General features: G+C 43.9%; 1 protein-coding gene across 1 annotated transcript in view; it reads left to right on the plus strand.

Annotated features, from left to right (window-relative positions):
• Positions 1-7,500, plus strand: part of LOC310776415 (calsyntenin-2-like) — a gene marked incomplete at both ends in the record, with an annotated part of 309,056 nt that overhangs the window by 128,020 nt on the left and 173,536 nt on the right. The window lies entirely within an intron of this gene.

Raw genomic sequence — 7,500 nt, forward strand, 5'->3', positions numbered from 1 at the left:
ACACACAGCACAGACTGACAGCACAGACTGACAGCACAGACACACAGCACAGACACACAGCACAGACACACAGCACAGACACACAGCACAGACTGACAGCACAGACACACAGCACAGACACAGCACAGACACACAGCACAGACACACAGCACAGACACACAGCACAGAGACACAGCACAGACTGACAGCACAGACACACAGCACAGACTGACAGCACAGAGACACAGCACAGACTGACAGCACAGACACACAGCACAGACACACAGCACAGACTGACAGCACAGACACACAGCACAGACACAGCACAGACACACAGCACAGACACAGCACACAGCAAAAATATCACAAAATAAGCTTCAAAGGCCTGGGAAACAAATGAAAATCACTTGGCAGCTTGTCATTGTTTGAAGTGTGCAGCTTACTGTCTCTATTGACTAAAGAGACACACGCGTTTGCAACATACTGTACAGCACCCACACGATTATGCATATTCAAAACCCAAATGAGATTTTGTACTTTATGAAACCAGAACCCAAACTTCTTCCTGGTATCAGTCCAAAACAGCTTCCAAAGTTATTTGAAACATGAATGGATTTGGTACTGCGCTGTGATATCACACTGAGAACATGGCGCGCGTGTTCAGGTCCACGCTGAACTTGGCTTGCTCCCTGCATGTCGCCGGCTGTCAGGTGCCTGCTGCGTGCATTTGAATTTGAAAACACGCATTTGGGCATGCTTCCATCTGTGCTTACATGATTCATTTATACAGAACCCATTAGAAAAGCTGCCTGCTTCCACCTAATTCAATAGGCATGACCGGAGAGCCAGGCGAGCACAAGCCTCCATATTGCCCTGAGAATAAAATGTCGGCATCGTATGTTTCTGCAATCCACGGATACCCTACGTAGAATATCAACATAAACCAAAAATAATTATACTTCAATCATGTTGGTAAGATTTAACAAGCTTTATTTAGCAAACGGCATGCATCTGTATAGGCTAGGATAGAGAATCCCCCCCCCCTTCCCCGTGAGGGAATTCTTCAGGAGTCAAGGCTCATTGGTGGTGGACTGGGGAGGTGGGTGGGGCAAAACGACGCTTCAGAGGACAGTTTGAGAGGAGATGGACAGCCGTGATGCCGGCTGCTGCTATGATCCGCCAGAGAGGGAGGTGAGGTAGAACCCTCGCTATATGTACTAGGATGAACTGACGTCATACTTGAACTTGACTGATGTCATGGGCTGATCAGGTTATGCGAATATGGCCTTCTGCTTGAAATCTGGTCTGGAAACCTCACTACTACTTCCTAGATATGTGTATGTGAACGTTATACAGTCTGCTAATGAAATAGCACGGTGGCCAGTAAGGGCGTTGCGTAAACACTTGCCTTTCATACCGAAGAGTCGTGTTCAAGGCCCAGCCTATTTCAACCCTAAGTCACATTTAACCTTTTTGTTATTTAAGCCTAACCCATTTTACGTTCCTCAACTTTAAAACTTATCCTTGCTTGCATTCGACAAACAATTTGTGGACTGTGGAAACAAGATGTTTTTCTTTTCATATCTTGGTGCTCTCGACCACTCATAACATTTTCTCTCAAGAGAAGAGCAAAAATAAGAAAACATTGGCGAATCCCAGAAATCAATGGGTACTAACAAAATAAGAACAAACCAGGGATGCGAACAAAAATAAAATACAATTTGTCCATACAACGCTTGCCCATTGTCTGGCTATTATGGCCTGATGCAATACAATACTAGTTGCTTGAAATATTGATGCTCTATGAATTTAAAGATATTCTACTTGGCTCATTGTTAAATCACTCTGGGTGAGAGCATCAGGATCAAGATGCAAAAATGTAAAAATGCATTTTGATGTACTCTGTCGCAGCAGCACTTTTCAAGTGGTGTCGTGAACTCTGAACTCTCTAGTGGCAGATAATAGGCTAAGTCAGTCACAGTAGCTCAATAGTCCATTAGGTTATGAAGTTGAAGTGGTTGATTTTTAGGAGACTGCTACTCTGCAGTGAGTATAGGCTTTTCAAGTGCTGGGTTAGCAAGGTTAATGGGAGAAGCTTTGCTGAGCAGCATAAATGATTTGACACACAGGTGAGGTAGTTATTGTCAGTCACTTTCCACTGTACACACATGCGCACGCACACACACACACACACACACACACACACGAGACAGACTCAGAAACACACACACAGAGACAGACACACTGTACTACGCTGTTACATACTATTCATGCATCCCCAGGGTCCTGTGGCTTCTGCCTGCATGCCACTCTAACGTCCCACCAGTGCCCTACATATATGAGACTCCATCAATGGCACCGCCAGCCTGGACAGGTTCACAACTCCCTTGTGCATCTCCCTCTCTCTCTCTCCCTCTCTCTCACACACACACACACACACACACACACACACACACAGATAGCACAGACAGGAGCCGCCTGGGTAACTTTTTTATTCCAGACTTTTGTAATCATTCACAGCAAATAAGGAGTCACACTGCTGCTTCTTTCAACCATACGTTTATTCCAGCTGCCTCAGCTGCCGTGTGCACCAGCAACAAGTTCATGAATTACAACAGTATGGTTTTGCTGTATAACCAAACTGCACCTCTCCAGACGTTACTGTAATAAAACTCCATTATCTTTGACCTTGGCTTTCTTCAGAGGATCCAAACGGCTTCCCGGCACGTTAAAAACAGCAGGCAATCATATTGTGATCCTCATTCAATCAGCTCCATAAAGCAAAGTAAATAGATCTGAGTAAACATACAGCCTGGCTAATGTGCTGTGATTAATTAGCCTCTCACTGTCTTTCTGATTGGGAAACAGATCTCAAGCTAATTGAAAAAAGTATCTCATTAGTGTGGTAGCAGCTAGCTCAGTGCAGTGTGTAGGGTAACCGCAAACTTTCCTTTCTTGTTCATCAACAAGAAAGGAATGAAAAGTGTCTGCTTGAAAGGTGAAGTGTGTTGTGTGACAGAATGATATTTTGAATGGGTGAAAGATAAATACTGTGATCACTTTTGAGGTTTAATTGTTGGCTTGTGTCTCTTTGAAGACTAGATCATGGGAAATTGCAGAAATCCCTCACATCACAGCTGGAGTTTGCCTTTAAACATGCAGCCATAGTCAGTGCCGATGCAAAACTATGTCAAATCTGGGTTTTCTATAGTGGAATAAAATGATTGAACAAAATCCGACTTATATTGCAACCACAGTATAAAATCAATCCATCTCAGCCCTCATATTAAAAGGTGAATCCTAATATGTCTTTACTTCTGAGTCCGTTTCCTGGCCTGGCTATGCCGCCTGTCACTGTATTTCTGCTCTATTTCCTACAATTATATCCTATCCAGGAAGGAAAATGTCAAGCATTATGTAAAAGCGCCCCATGATCCCATTCGTGCAGTCTCAAATGAATTTATCACAAAAATGCATCAATCTACAGCTCACTAAAAAGCTGTAAAGATGTAAAGTTAAAGAAGGAGCTTTCTGATGAGAAACGTATTCTGCCTTTAAAATCTAATTTCATGAACTGAACGAAAAATCGGAGGGGCCAGAGGGCTGCTTTTAATAAGGCAACAGTTATCATTATATATATATTTTTTCAGACAGGTACCGCTGTGCCAAATCCCACAGAACCCCCAAGTTCAAAGCTGGAGCTTAAAAAAACATGATTAAAAAGTAACAGATTTAAATCATTTTCAGGGAGAGATAGCCTCTCTATCTCGACAGTTTCTTTCAGGCACCTTTCATCCTCCATGTGCATCCTGTAATTCAGCTCCGCCATCTTGTTTCTGCCGTTTTGCTTCTACTTTGACACGGAGCCCAGCTGACCGTCCAACACGTTCTTACTCCGAACTTGTGTCAGAACCACTTTGGTGAGCTCCTTAATGCTCCACGGATCCTCCAGCGTTTTATGGAATGGCTCTTTGGAGCAGAACTCCCCATGCGTTTTATGCAGCAGTCCGCACCTATGGACCTTATTCACAGCGCGGCCATCTTGGGATGACGTCATCCGCTGGTTGGGAACGCAAGGAGACTCATCCAAAGCCCTGTCTGAACATGGAAGAAGTAGACCAAAAGATTGAGTTCTGTCACACGAATTTCGATTGGTCACATCGGTAAATGGGCATATGGATGTGTACAGGATTAAAAAAAATGGCTAGAGCAATTGGATTGAGTCTTATATCCATGATATTCAAGGAAGCGCAGCCGATGGTCTAATTTGTTAACTTACAATACACCCTCACACCACTGAGCACCGAACCGATACATCTGGCGCTGTGGAGCAGTTGATCCGGAAATGACACAGCCGAAGAAGGCTGTTTGAGCTTAAATTTAAGCACTGGCATGTGAATACATGTGAAACTACGCAATATTTGGGACTGCCATGGCATCAAAATCTTGGATAACAATATTGTGTCAGAGGTGACACCTCTGACAACTTTAGTAGCGCTAACTTTGATGCTAGCGTTAGCACCTTCGCTAGCAGTGGACCTAGCTAGCGAAGATGCTAACGCTAGCGCTGGACCTAGCTAGCGGCAATCACTACAAGGAGGCAATCAATATGTTTAGGCTTCACTTTTGGGGAGCTGATGACGTCCTTTTATCTATGTGCCAGATGCAACATTGTCGGCAGCAGATGAATCATTTCCCCAACAAATTAAGACTCTTTCATTTTTTGGAAGAATCGAATCGAATTAGATCTATTTTTGACATAATTTTTGACATCATTCATGAGCGGCCAACAGAAGATGGACAGAGCTGCATGACGGCACAGAGTTTTTGTCCAAAATGAGGACGTAACCTCCAACACAGCAAACCTGTAGTGGAACTCAAGCACAGTGTTCCTCAGCGATACTGTTACTCATGCAAACTTGTTTCAGGAGAATTGTAGCTGAAAAAAAGGCAACATAATGACTATGTTGCTTGTGGCATTCAGAGTGCTTCAGACTGTGGCTTCAACACATGCTGCCATTGTTCACATACTCATTTATTAATGAAGTACTGAAATGCAATCTGCTTCCTCACTGAACCACACAGATGAGGGAAATAGTCTTTGTAATGAGATTCTTTACAGGCTTTTAGCTTTTTGTCTCTTGATGAGCTGGAGAACTGGTGGAGTCGGTGGCATGACTCAGATCTTTGTTCTTTTGAAAAGGAACACATCAACCCTCCTAAAGGCTTGAGTGATGTAGTTACATTCAAACTGCCTCCTAACGGCTTGAGTGATGTAGTTACATTCAAACTGCCTCCTAAAGGCTTGAGTGATGTAGTTACATTCAAACTGAGTTAACCCTCCTAAAGGCTTCAGTGATGTTGTTACATTCAAACTGAGTTAACCCTCCTAAAGGCTTGAGTGATGTAGTTACATTCAAACTGAGTCAACCCTCCTAAAGGCTTGAGTGATGTAGTTACATTCAAACGGAGTCAACCCTCCTAAAGGCTTGAGTGATGTAGTTACATTCAAACTGAGTTAACTCTCATAAAGGCTTGAGTGATGTAGTTACATTCAAACTGAGTTAACCCTCCTAAAGGCTTGAGTGATGTAGTTACATTCAAACTGAGTTAACTCTCATAAAGGCTTGAGTGATGTAGTTACATTCAAACTGAGTTAACCCTCCTAAAGGCTTGAGTGATGTAGTTACATTCAAACTGAGTTAACCCTCCTAAAGGCTTGAGTGATGTAGTTACATTCAAACTGAGTTAACCCTCCTAAAGGCTTGAGTGATGTAGTTACATTAAAGGCTTGAGTGAGGTAGTTACATTAAAGGCTTGAGTGATGTAGTTACATTAAAGGCTTGAGTGAGGTAGTTACATTAAAGGCTTGAGTGATGTAGTTACATTAAAGGCTTGAGTGAGGTAGTTACATTCAAACTGGGGCGTTCAATTCTGCTCAAATCACAAGCTGGTCTTTGGTCTGAGGCTTTGGTCCTTTTTACTCTGCAAGCTGCCTTTCTGAAGTGGGTGTCCTCTCCTCTGTTGACTCTGTTCCACTGGATTTCTGCTGTTCAAGGACGATCTCTGTTGACACTGCAAACACTCACAAATGACAGAACTTTGTTCTTGCAGAGTAAAGGGATTCCACGTTAAGCCCCAGTGTGTCATGACATGACGAACCATCAGACTTGGTAAATGGTAAATGGACTGCATTTTTCAGTATACAGTATAACGCTGTCATCTAAAGCACTTTACAATGGTGCTTTTATCGAAAGTGCTATACAATATTCACACACACACACACACACACACACACACACACACACACACACACACACACACACACACACACACACACACACACACACACACACACACACACACACACACATTCGTACTCCAATGGGGTTGAGTATCTTGCCCAAGGACACTTCGACATGCAGACTAGAGGAGCCGGGGATCGAACCACCTTTTATCCAAAGCGATGAGTGGATGGGCCACTCTACCTCCTGAGGGAGCACATATGAAGCTACAGGTGTTGCCCACAAACAGCACTACATTTCTTGGCCTTGCCTGCGCGGCGTCGCACGGCTGCGGGAGCGTGGCGTACAGTCAATAATGGCATTCAACCGCTCAACTCTGAGCGCCCCCTGCTGGTTGGGTACAATTGTTGACTGCACGCCGTGCGCCCCAGAGGCAAGCCAAAGAAATTTCGTGCTAGGTCTTTGCACCGCTGCATCTGCTCTATACTGTAAACTGTGGGTCTGGGCTCGCTAAGGCTTTTCCATACTGCTCAAATCATTCCATAAACTAACAGCAATGTAAGGTGTGAAACCAGGTGCAAAAATAATAGTATGACAACATCAATTGCTGCATTTCTATGAATAATACATAGAGCAATGTGTAACAGAGCGCAGTTGAACGAATTCAGTGTTTCAGGTGCGTACCCGTCTGTGTGTGTGTGTGTGTGTGTGCGCGTGCGCGTGTGTGCGTGCGTGCGTGCGTGCACAATGCACATGCATGTATATTTTGCTGTTGGTGTATTTGTTGACGATTATTATTCAAGCCTCGAGGCTTCCAATTAATGTGTCTTCAAACTGTCACGAGCACTCCTCTTGAGAGATGCACACAAACACACACACACACACACACACACACACACACACACACACACACACACACACACACACAAGGAAGAGGGAATCTACCCAATCACCAAAACTCCACTCCGGGGCCAAACAGTCTGAGCTGGTGTTAGATAAGAGCTGCGTTTTATTTTTTTCCCAAAGACTTTACGCTGGAGCTTAGCTCTTCAAGCGGCACTCTGTGAGAGCGATCCATATTTCAACAGTTTGTCAATATCACATTCATCGCTTGCCAGTACATCATCACTGCACTTCTAAGCGTTAGAGGCTGCTTTTGATATACCGCTTAAAATCAGAGCACTTTTGGAAACTGTCCTGGCTACCCTTGAATGCTGGTGTTTTTCATTGTGCCGTGTCTGATCGAACTCCCAGTCCCGTCTTCAAACCGTCATTC

This window comes from Poromitra crassiceps (assembly GCF_964638095.1).
Source record: "Poromitra crassiceps genome assembly, chromosome: 5".
NCBI classification, from domain to species: Eukaryota; Metazoa; Chordata; class Actinopteri; order Beryciformes; family Melamphaidae; genus Poromitra; species Poromitra crassiceps.